The sequence below is a fragment of the Somniosus microcephalus genome, chromosome 4 (genome assembly GCF_052327205.1).
Source record: "Somniosus microcephalus isolate GS21.2 chromosome 4, FLI_Smic_1.0, whole genome shotgun sequence".
NCBI lineage: Eukaryota > Metazoa > Chordata > Chondrichthyes > Squaliformes > Somniosidae > Somniosus > Somniosus microcephalus.
Window position 1 is genome coordinate 256949802 of NC_140990.1, and position 12711 is coordinate 256962512.

Here is a 12711-nt window from a genome sequence, read left to right on the forward strand (position 1 = left end):
GATTTGTCCAGACATTCAAAAAGGCAATTAAGGCCATGAACGATGATCAGATTCCGCTGCAACACAAGGTCGACAAGTTCCTGATGTCATATCGAAACGCCGATCATGCAGTGACTAACCAAAGTCCTGCCATGATGTTTTATAACAGGAGGTTGCGGTCCAAGTTGGACTTGTTAAAACCAAATGTGCGGAGGGAAGTGGAAAACAAACAGTTTCGGCATATTAACAATAAGACCACTCGAACTTTCGACGTAGGACAACCAGTGTTGGCAAGGGGCTATGGAAACGAAAAATGGCAGTCCGGAACAATTCGGGCCAGACAAGGACCTCTGATGTACACAGTAGATATTGGTCATAATGTGATAAGGCGTCATGCGGATCAACTGGTAGAGTCGAGAGCAAGGGTCGAACCCATGGTTGTGACAGAGACAACTGTGGAAGACGTTAATGAACCTGAGGCATCTACCTCGGCAGGGAATGTACTTGCTGATGATGACACCCAATACATTGGAAACCAAATAGAGGAGGCACCTCAACAACAAGAATCAGAGACTACTGAGAGGCGTTATCCAAGCCGCATCAGAAAGCCTCCTGAGAGACTGAACCTTTGAACTGTTATACCTGAAGTTATATATGTATATATGTTATTATGTTATGTTAAATGGGGATATGACTGTTAAGCTAAAAAGGGAGGATTGTGGTGTATGTAACCTGTTCCACCTTAAGAGAATTTAAGCTTGTTCCACCTTAAGTGATGTACTACTTTCTCTGGCTGCTGTATACGTAATACCGGTGGTGACCACACCGGTATATAAGCACTGTGTATTAATATTGTATTCAATATAGTCCCGACCTCCAACCAGTAAAGACCTGTTGAATTTACTCTTGTAGTCTGTGTAGTAATTATCACTATAACACACAGACTTAACACTTTCCATCATAAAGACCTCCTTAACATCGTCCCTCTCTACCCCTGCCTGAGAACATCTGCTGTTGACCCCCTCATACATGTTTTTATCACCACTAGACTCCCGGCCAGCCTCCCACCCTCCACCTTTCATAAACTTCAGTTCATCCAAACCACTGCTGCCTATCTCCTATCCCGCACCAAGCCCCACTCATCCATCACCCCTTTGCTCATTTACCTGTCAAGTGTGTCTGGCAATTTTCTTCTTTCGGGTCTTTTCTTTTTAGAGCAGGTAATGAAGAAACAGAGAAGGATAGAAACCCAGGGGACACCAGAGATGACTGTGTGGGACAGAAGGACGAAACATTTAAGGTGATGAAATGTCTATAGTGTGACAGGTAGTAGCAGAACCAGGCAAGTGCTATGCCATGGAACAAAAACAGAAAATGCCGGAAACACTCAGCAACTCAGGTAGCATCTATAAAGAACTGGAGATAGGCTATGGAGAACAGATGTTTGAGGAGGAGAGTGTTGAATCCAGGAGGATGAGAATGGACACTGAATCACATTTGGAGATATATAGGATGTCTTTGGTGACTTCAGCCAATGTGGTTTTGGTGCTGTGGGTGTACCAGAAGCTTGATTGGAGGACCTTAAACAGGGAGTGGTTGGAGTGTCATTACAAGGCAATAATATATTCCGAGACTTTAGAAGTAAGGGAAAGTTCAAGATAAGGCAGTAGCTAGAGAGGATAGAGCGGTTGAGTGTTTTGAGAAGGGGCTGTTGACAGCAATTTTGAAAGATGTAGAAATCGAGCCAGATGATATTTGTGTGGTTGTAACAGTTGCAAACTTCGCAGGCCTACAGAAATGCTCGGTCTAGGTCTAGATGGCAATGTTCCATCCCAGGGCTCAGTGGCCCTGAGAGGACCATTGCCCCAATAAACTCATCTCAGACCCCAGGCCCTCAGGTGCCACTTAAAAAAAGTGTTAGAATAGAACCAAGTGCGCAGTTGTGAGTTTAAGCGACTATACTGTTATACATTTCTAGAACCCTTATATGATTTTTATTGTCAGAAATTTTGGCCCCGAATTTCTTCGGGGGTTCCACGAGACTCCTGCTGTAACTTGGATGGGGGTCTGGCAGAACCAAATGGAAAATGGCAGGGACTCACCACCTGTTACAAGGTCAGTGATGTCAGCGAGCTGCCCCATGGGTGGGAACCACCTATGCCGGGAATTTACGCTTCTCTGGCTCAGTCGGGACCCAGCATAGGACTAAAGGCTAGATGCAAAGATAAATTAAATGAGATTTACTGTCCACCAAATGGGCACAAGTGGGCCTCACCATGGGAGGGGGTGGGTTCTTTTAATGTTCAAGTTCCTACCTCACTTCCGACTCTGGCCCCTCTGAAATCTTAATTTATAGAATTACTGGAGTGAAAGTGTGGAGAACACAGCTGATCACCACAATTTGTAAGACAACACTGGGAGTATACTGGAGTCCCACACATCTCTAGGTACCTGAGTCTTCCTTTTAGCATTCCAATAGATTTTTAAATTTTAATTCAAGAGCAAATATGAACCTTATTGTAACATTCCTCTGGTTCATTTTTGATTCTTCTATGTTCTTCTATGGTGTGCTCAAATCCTGTAGTGGAATTTGAACCACAACCTTCTGACTCCAAGGCAAGGTTGCTGCCAACTGAACCAAACTGACATTATATTGAAATAAGAATTTATTTTGATCAATATTTTAACATATTGCCAGAGATCTTCAGAAATGAATATTCAATAAATCATTTTGCTTTAAAAAGTAATCCTGGGGACAGGATGGTGCAGTGGTACATTTAAGTTCCATTAGAAGTGAGGGCAGGAAGAAGATGCACCTGTCCTAGCAAGAGTACAATCATATAAGTGAGGGGTTTAGGCCTGGATGACGTTTTCTGCCCTCCCACCATTTCTACCCAATCCTAAGGGTGTCTTAGAGCAGAAGGAAGGCTTATGCTGCATTCTTACAGGTGAATTGTTGTATTTCTTTTGGCATTACATAAAGAGCCAATATTTCAGAGCTGATTTTTCTTTAGAAAAAATGTTTTGCACTTTGAGACTCCTAGCTTTTTTTGGTAGTCTCCCTCAAGACTGTTTCTGATTCTTTTCAATGGTGTTAGAAGCCATGGTTGTATTGGATACCCTTCATTTCAAGGAAGGAAGGAAGGAAGGGAGGAAGGGAGGGAGGTAGGTAGGAAGGAAAGAAAGAAAGATAGATTTATGCATTTATATAGCGCCTTTCACGACCACCAGATGTCTCAGCCAATGAAGTACTTTTGAAGTGTAGTCACTGTTGGAATGTGGGAACGCGGCAGCCAATTTGCGCACAGCAAGGTCCCACAAACAGCAATGTGATAATGACCAGATGATCTGTTTTTGTTATGTTGGTTGAGGGAAAGACTGCAGGGACAGTAGATGGTTGAAGGATGAATAAATCATGGCAGCTCCCTGCGTACTGGGCACTGACATGCAGAAATCTGTACCTAAAGTCACATACTAATTGGACATTAAGGGAGTGAAATCACTTTAGGTTGGCAAAATGGTGTGGGTTGACAGTAGGAGTTCCTATGACCATCTGTACAATTTATTGCTTCAAGCACTCATTAAAGCCCAATGATCTGATAAAAATTAAGGACCTATTCATTCACTTGTCCCGATCCTGCATCAAATGTAATGAACTGAGCTGCCCTGGACATTAATTACTTGCCTTATGGAAGAATCAACAGGAAACTGACTGACCTGAACAGAAGTCGCATGTTACCCCTTGGAATGAGCCATCGGACAGTAAATTAAGCACTGCTTTGATTTTCTGAGCCTTAGTAAGCGCTGTCCTGGCTCTTGAGAAATTTTGCAGATCTTCCTTTAGGATGGAGCAAACATTTTTCAGAGCTTCTGTGTTGAATCACAGTTTACTTATATATACCCAGGAATATACTGGTAACTGGTATCTGGGAGGATCTCGATGTCCTGTGGTGCTGCCTTATGAGCCCGGTCTCCAGGGTTCCTTGCTGTTCCATGTCCACTTCCTTCTCCAACATATATATCACAAAGAGGGGAATCCCCATTAGCAAACCCATGTTGCAGTTTTAGGAAAATTCCCTAAACATAAAACAGTCTTGAGGGAGACTACCAAAAAAAGCTAGGAGTCTCAAAGTGCAAAACATTTTTTCTAAAGAAAAATCAGCTCTGAAATATTGGCTCTTTATGTAATGCCAAAAGAAATACAACAATTCACCTGTAAGAATGCAGCATAAGCCTTCCTTCTGCTCTAAGACACCCTTAGGATTGGGTAGAAATGGCGGAAGGGCAGAAAACGTCATCCAGGCCTAAACCCCTCACTTATATGATTGTACTCTTGCTAGGACAGGTGCATCTTCTTCCTGCCCTCACTTCTGATGGAACTTAAATGTACCACTGTACCATCCAGTCCCCAGGATTACTTTTTAAAGCAAAATGATTTATTGAATATTCATTTCTGAAGATCTCTGGCAGTATGTTAAAATATTGATCAAAATAAATTCTTATTTCAATATAATGTCAGTTTGGTTCAGTTGGCAGCAACCTTGCCTTGGAGTCAGAAGGTTGTGGTTCAAATAACACTCCAGGATTTTAGCACACCATAGAAGAACATAGAAGTTACCACTTAAAAACAGGCTATTCAGCCCAACTAGTCCATGTCGGCATTTACCTACCACTTAAGCAAAGTCTTGGATCACATTAACCTGCTCTGTTGTCATATCCCTTTATCCTTCATCCGCCTTAATCTTATCGACATAGCTTCTGCCTCAACCACTAACCCTGGAACTGAATTCCACAGCCTCACAAATTTCTATGTAAAGAAGTTCCTCTTGCTCTGTTCTAAATCTGTTGCATTTACTCTTGTTCCTATAGCCCCTCGTTCTAAACGCCTCAACAACTGGAAACAGTCTGCTTCTATCTACCCTGTCCAAATTCTTCATAATTTTAAACACTTCTATCATATTGCTCCATAATCTCCATTCTTCTAATGAAAAAATACCCAATTTTAAAAGTCTTTCTTCGTATTTGTATTTCCTCATATCAGGTAGAATCCTAATGAATCTGCATTGCACCCACTCTGAAGACTCAATATCTATCCTATAGTGTGGAGCTTGAGGTCTTATTAATTGTTTTACATAGGCTCGTCAATACTGCTTGGCTTTTACATTCTATACCTCTCGAGATAAAACCTAGAATTTCATTAACTTTTTTTTTCAAGACCTCCCTTTGCAAACTTTAACACCTCTAGGCCTATTCCCAGATCATTGATATACACAGTGAACAGAAGTGGCTCAGAACTGAACACTGTGGGATACCACTATCTACCACCAACCACTCTGAAAACCTGCCCTCAACTCCTACTCCCTGTTTTCTCCCTTCTAACCAATTTTTGATCCAATTTGTTTTCTAACAGTTTTTCTCACCATTTTCTCTTCATGTAGTATGTAGTAATTTCATCCCTAGAGATTTTAAAATTTTCCCTACCACAGATGATAAACTAACTGGCATGTAATTACCCAGATTAGCACTGTCTCCCTTTTTAAAAATGAGTACCATATAGCCACTCTCCAGTCCTCCACACACATTCACACTCAACATTTCCCTGAATTTTTAGGCTGACACTTTGGTACAATACTGTACGAGAATTGCATTGAATAAGTGCTATGGCACTTTTCCAAACAAAGCAGGGAGTGCTTCAGGTGTTCTGGTAAACATTCCTCCCTCAAACACCACCACCAAAACAATTCACATTGCTGTTTGTGGAAGCTTGCTGTGCGCAAATTGGCTGCTGCATTTCCTACATTACAACAACGACTACAATTCAAAATACTTCATTGGCTGTAAAGCGCTTTGGGATGTCCTGAGGTCGTGGAAGGCGCTATATAAATGCAAGTGTTTATTTCTTTCTTTCTATTATTTATTCTCATTTGCTCTTTGTGAGAGCATGTTGTGTACAAGTGGTGCATTTTTAAAATTCATTTATGGGATCTGGGCGTCGCTGGCAAGGCCAGCATTTATTGCCCATCCCTAGTTGCCCTTGAGAAGGTGGTGGTGAGCCGCCTTCTTGAACCGCTGCAGTCCGTGTGGTGAAGGTACTCCCACAGTGCTGTTAGGTAGGGAGTTCCAGGATTTTGAGCCAGCGACGATGAAGGAACGGCGATATACTTCTAAGTCAGGATGATTTGTCTACATAACCACAGTGACTGCACTTCAAAAGTACTTCATTGGTAGTGAAGCACTTCTGAGACATCATGACAACATGATAAGCCATAATATGAATGCAAATACTTTCTTTATTCAAAGTCTTCAAAATCAGCTCTTTAGCTTTTGTATTTATGTACTTTTCAGTTAAGAGCAGCCAGAGTCAAAAATTACAGAATGATTCTTTGATATTTTTCCAAGAACAGCTTATCCTCCATGTCACTGTGTCCTGTGATTGTTGATTATTACAACTGAGCTGTTTATTATTTCTTGTATGGACTATTCAACTTACAATGTTTTCATTATAGATTCTATCAGCATTAATCAACTAGAGAGGCTACTATCAGGAAAAACATGGTAATCTATGTAATTAAAAGTCTTGAATCTAGTACAGGTCTGTTACATTTCACATGTCACGCATGCAAAGTGTGTATAACATTGTCAAGCACACTTATTTGAATAAAACATAAATCACTGTTAATGATCAATGTTGATGGCATGAAAACTTGCCAATCAACATGCACTAACCAGTAAGAAAACTGTCAATGAAGAATTGCTACTTTGCTTTGTTATTCTACTGAGGATGCAGCACTAAAAATAAGCGAGCTGAAATTTCTGAAGTTCAGTTCCACTGGCACAAACTTGTCAGAGTGGGAATGCCAGCCACCCATGGTCAAAGACACAGACCCCATCCCCAATTGTGGGAATGGGTCATTTGCATGGTTGGGGCAGGCACTTCAACAGCACCCACTATGATCTGCCATTGTAAAGAAGAGTGGTCCATAGTTATAAGGGTGTAATGGATGCAAATCCTGGGGTAGCCTGGGAATGCTCCCAGACAAATCTCGCTTGCTGTTAATATGTGGTGGGGGGGTGGGGTGGCGGGGGAGTTAATGCAAGAGTTTCCCTCACACCCGAACCTCCCACCTTCCACTGGAAAATGGGATGCCTCATAAAATGGGGCAAGGTTTTCCGATCCCCCAACAAGAGAACTGCCAAGTTTCTACCTTCCAACCAGGTTTTGGGCCCCAGTTTGCTAACACAACCTCAAAGAGCTATATAATTCACAGCAAAATCATTAAAGTTATCCATACATTTGCTTACTCTGTATTTGAAATCTCTCCAGCAACAATTTCCTCTGGAGGTCAGCTGTTCTCTCAGGAGCCAGAGATTTTAGTTCTACGTATTTCCTCCATTGTGTTCTTCTACCAAAATTTTTAGCCTCAACCATGCCCTATTTTGCACAGCCCAGCATCCACACAACTGCGAATCAATGATCGAGTCATTTGTTTGACAATCTGTTAGAGTTTTTTGAGGTTGTAACTAGTAGGGTAGATAAGGGGGTACCAGTGGATGTAGTATATTTGGATTTTTAAAAAGCATTCGTTAAGGTGCCACACAAGAGATTATTAAATAAAATTAGGGCTCATGGGATTGGAGGGTAATATATTAGCATGGATTAAGGATTGGTTAACAGATAAAAAAACAGAGCGTAGGAATAAACGGGTCATTTTCGGGTTGGCAGGCTGTAACTAGTGGGGTACCGCAAGGATTAGTGCTTGGGCCTCAGCTATTTACAATCTATAGCAATGATTTGGATGAGGGGACCAAATGTAATATATCCAAGTTTGCTGATGATACAAAGCTAGGTGGGAATGTAAGTTGTGAGGAGGATGCAAAGAGGCTGCAAAGGGATATAGACAGGTTAAATGAGTCGGCAAGAACATGGCAGATGGAATATAATGTGGAGAAATGTGAAGTTATCCAATTTAGTAGGCAAAACAAAAAAACAGAATATTTTTTAAATGATGAGAAATTGGGAAATGTTGGTATTCAGAGAGACCTGGGTGTTCTTATACACAAATCACTGAAAGTTGACATGCAGGTACAGCAAGCAATTAGGAAGCAAATGGTATGTTAGCCTTTATTACAAAAGGATTGGAGTATAAGAGTAAAGAAGTCTTATTGCAATTATATAGGGCCCTGGTGAGACCACACCTGGAGTATTGTGTACAGTTTTGGTTTCCTTACCTAAGGAAGGATATACTTGTCTTAGAGGGAATGCAACAAAGATTCGCCAGACTGGTTCCTGGGATGGTGGGATTGTCCTAGGAGGAGAGATTGAGAAGACTAGGCCTATATTTGCTAGAATTTAGAAGAATGTGAGGTGATCTCATTGAAACATATAAAATTCTTAAAGGGCTTGACAGGGTAGATGCTGGGAGGATGTTTCCCCTGGCTGGGGAGTCTAGAACTAGGGGTCACAGTCTTGGGATAAGGGGTTGACCATTTAGGACTGAGATGAGGAGAAATTTCTTCACTCAGAGGATGGTGAATCTTTGGAATTCTCTACCCTAGAGAGCTGTGGATGCTCAGTCGTTGAGTATATTCAAGACAGAGATTGATAGATTTTTGGATATTAAGGGGCTTAAGGGATATGGGGATAGTGCAGAAAGGTGGAGTTGAGGTAGAAGATCAGCCATGATCTTATTGAATGGCGGAGCAGGCTCGAGGGGCCGAATGGACTACTCCTGCTCCTAATTCTTATGTTCTTATGAGCCTGATTTTCTGCGGGACCCATTTTTTTCTCATGCTGCGATGATTTTTACTGTGCTTATTTGTTTCTATTTTTTACAGGTACAGCTTTTGATCCTGTGGTCCATTCTTGCACGATTGAATCCTATTTTCCATCAGACCCTTGTTTAAGTTTCATGTTGGTGATATATAATACTAGCAGATTTCCTGTGGCGTTGCTCACAATGAGTCAGTGTAACTTGTTTTTATAACAATCGGGGTGTTTATGGTATGTGGGTGATTAGATCAAGGTGACTGATTTATAATGCTTGACAAAGTCAAATTATATTTTTATTAAATGCTATAGTTCAATTTTTATTGCTGCTTTGAGAATTGAATTCCACAACTCTATCAGGCTGTGAAAATTGTAAATAAGATGCCTTTATTTTATATGTATTCATATTTAATTGTTTAATAGTTATCTCTTACCAGTTTAAAGCTAATAATGCACAGCAAGATAGTATGCAAGATGTACCAGTTGGAGTTAGATATTTTGGCCCCAAAAGACCCCTGTTCTGGCACCAGAAGTGCGATGAAGCTGTACTTCCAGCCTTTGATTGCAGTCCAGGTGGATTTAATTCCCAATCATAAGTCATTTCTATAATCAGGGTAGACAGCCACGCTTGTATGGGCACATCAGAGGCTCCGGTCTCATTGTGCTGACTATCTTCGGCAAGGCACCAAGGGGAATCCCTAGAATAAAGCCATGTCATTTTTCCATGTCACCACAAAGGGTGCAAAGTACCATAATTTCAAAAATAATCAATTCATTTTTCTCCCAAAGTGTGAGGCCTTTGGAAGTACGGGACCTATGTTAGTTCTCAGCTAGGCCTATGTGGTGCTGAAATGGGCAAAGTTCCTGCGGCAGCCCAGGGATGGCCCCGAACATGCCCCAAAGTCTCTTCCAGGTGTGTAGGGAGGTGACAGAATTTCCCAGATAAGTTATAAAGGGTGGAAATGCAGCAGATCCAGGTTCCACCCAAAACTGCTCCCCACTCCCCAGCCTGGGAATTCCTTCCATTTTGGCTTTGCCCCTGCAGAATTCAAGGGCAATATTTGGAGTGTGTGGAGTTTCTATCCCAAACAGCTTTCCATAGAAACCAGAAGCTGAAGCCAGGACCCAGCTGAAATGCAAGCCCAACCATTGCACTCCTGACAGATTTATGCTGGGATCACATTGCTGGGCCACGGATTCTTGCTCCCATCAAGTGCAAGCCCAGACTTTTGAGAAAGGCTGATGGCTTCAAATAAAATCTTTACTGGAAGTACTGAAATGCATAAAATGTTCAATGTATAAATGTTGTAACTTTTTGATTTTTAAATGTTATTTTTAAAAATATTTTGGATATTAGGTATTTCAGTTACTGAGGAAATAAATGCTGAATGAACATTTTTCCAAAAGGCATTATGAATGATTTGAATGGTTTATCAACAAAATGTGACAGGCAATAGTTTATGAAGGGCAATGCCATTATTAAAGGCTTGCATAGGCAGTTCTAATGTTAATGTTGACATAAATGTGTTGCCAGAAAACAGGAAGTGTGGATTACAGACATGAAATGTGCACTTACCTAATATTATAGAGATTGTGTGCTATGTAGTCTAACACTGCTGTTGTTAAGGAATCAAGGGATATGGGGATAGGGCGGGAAAGTGGAGTTGAGGTAGAAGATCAGCCATGATCTTATTGAAGGGCGGAGCAGGTTTGAGAGGCCATATGGCCTACTCCTGCTCCTATTTCTTATCGCTGTGATTATCTGCACGAACATCTTTGCGGCCTACTGCACATGCGCACAGTAGCCCGGAGCCGTGCACGAGCACCCGATCCCCTTCTGCGCATGCTTGCTGTTTACCGAAGCTGCGCATGCGCAGTACCCAACAGTTGTGGCCTGCACCATGGGCCGCGCTTTCCTCGGTTTTATGCGGAGAAGGTCACTGGATCGGGGGGGGGGGAGACAGATGATCGAAAGGGGAGAGAGGGAATTGGAGTGGGGAGAGAGAGAGAGAGAGAGAATCGAAGGGGGAGAGAGATGGGGGATCAGAGTGGGAAGAGAGGAGAGGACTGTATTGATTTCTATGCGGGTTCAATGACGACACATTCATGAAAGAGACTGTCTTTAATCTAAAGTTTGTTAAACTCAGTTAACAGCATTTACAGGAGACACCATCTTAGAGATCCATCTAAAGCAAAACTGAAACTAAACTAAAACTGCCTCTCTCACATGCCCTCTGCTGGTCAGGCATAAATAATCAATACATGCAATTATGCTGGTAAGGCATCATAATCAAACAGGCAAATACCATCACTATTTGCTGATATCATTATATCTCCCTTTCTTAAAACAAAAGTATTTTACTTTTATCTAACAACATGTTTTCTTTGTATTACTCTGCATTTTAACTGTAACACTTAATGAACTTACATTATCATTATCATGATCAAGGTTTTTTAACCTTGTTTTGTGTGTTCACATGAAATATGTAAATACACTAAAACTTGAAGAGAGAATAAGATAACATTACTTCCTTCTATAACAAGAGTCCTTAAATTTGCTCTATGAGTCTCTCAGGAGGCTTCACGTGTCTTGAGGATTTTCTGATTGATTGTCCTTGAATCTGAGTTGTTGCCTCAGATGATGATTTCTCAGCTGTGTGATTAGGTTGTTCAACAGTATCAGTCTTTTGACCTCCTGTGTGATCAGGTTGTTCAACAGTATCAGTCTTTTGACCTGCTGTGGCTGGTCCCCTGAGCAGATCTCGACGATTTCTTTGCAAAACAGCACCCTCATCTGTCTGAATGGTGTATGATCTTGGTTGGACTTCACTCAGGACAGTTCCCTTCTGAGTCCATATGTTTGTTTTGTCTTTGAACCTTACTTGGTCACCAGTGTGGAGTTCAGGTAGGTTTTGTGTTCCTCTGTCATAGTAGTACTTTTGCTTTTCTTTCTGTTGTTCTTTGAACTTCCTCACTTTCTCCCCCTCTTTTGTTTTCAGGAGGTTCTCCGGGATGGGTAGGTTTGACCTTAGCCGACGTCCCATAAGGAGTTGGGCTGGTGACATACCACACTCAAGCGGCGTTGTGCGGTATACAAGCATGCTCTGGTAGAAGTCAGTTCCACTGTCTTTTGCCTTGTACATCAGTCTTTTCACTGTCTGGACCGATTTTTCCACTAGTCCATTGGACTGTGGAAAGTGAGGACTTGACGTTGTGTGGACAAAGTCCCACTCTTTGGCAAAGTGTCGGAAATTTGCATTGTAAAACTGGGGTCCGTTGTCTGTGAAGACCTCGCTTGCCACACCATGTCTGGAGAATATGGCTTTCATACATCTTATCACAGCATCTGCAGTGGTGGTGTACAGTCTACAAACCTCTGGATACAGGGAGTAATAGTCTGTGACTACAAGATAGTCCTTCCCTTGACATACGAATAGGTCAGCGCCTACCTTCTGGTAAGGTCTGTCTGGCGCTGGGTGTGGCCTTAGTGGTTCTACCGGATTGCTTGCTCGATATTTCAGGCATATTGTGCAGTTTGACACCTCATTTGTCACATCTTGGTTGATTCGTGGCCAGTACATCACCTCTCGTGCTCTTTTCTTACACTTTTCGATTCCCAGATGTCCTCCATGGATCCTTTTTAGCATCTCTTTTCTCAGACTCTTTGGGATAACTATTTTACTTCCTTTGTAGATGATGTCTTCGACCACTGATAGTTCCGCCCTGCAGTTCCAGTACTCTGCCATGTCAGGTGAGCAGTCTTGCTTCATGTTGGGCCATCCATCCAAGATGCTTTTCCTCAGTCATCTCATTGTTTCATCTTTGTTTGTCTCAGTCTTTATGAGCTCCATTTTTGCATCTGCTATGGGCAGTGCACTTGTGATCATGTCCACGTAGGCGTTCACTTTTTCATCCATTTTGGTGTTTGCGGGCTCACTTGGGTCAACAGCTCTGGACAACGTGTC

At 41.9% G+C, this 12711-nt stretch overlaps 1 protein-coding gene across 7 annotated transcripts in view; it reads right to left on the minus strand.

Moving 5' to 3' along the window:
- Positions 1–12711, minus strand: part of kalrna (kalirin RhoGEF kinase a) — a 1017450-nt gene that overhangs the window by 941853 nt on the left and 62886 nt on the right. The window lies entirely within an intron of this gene.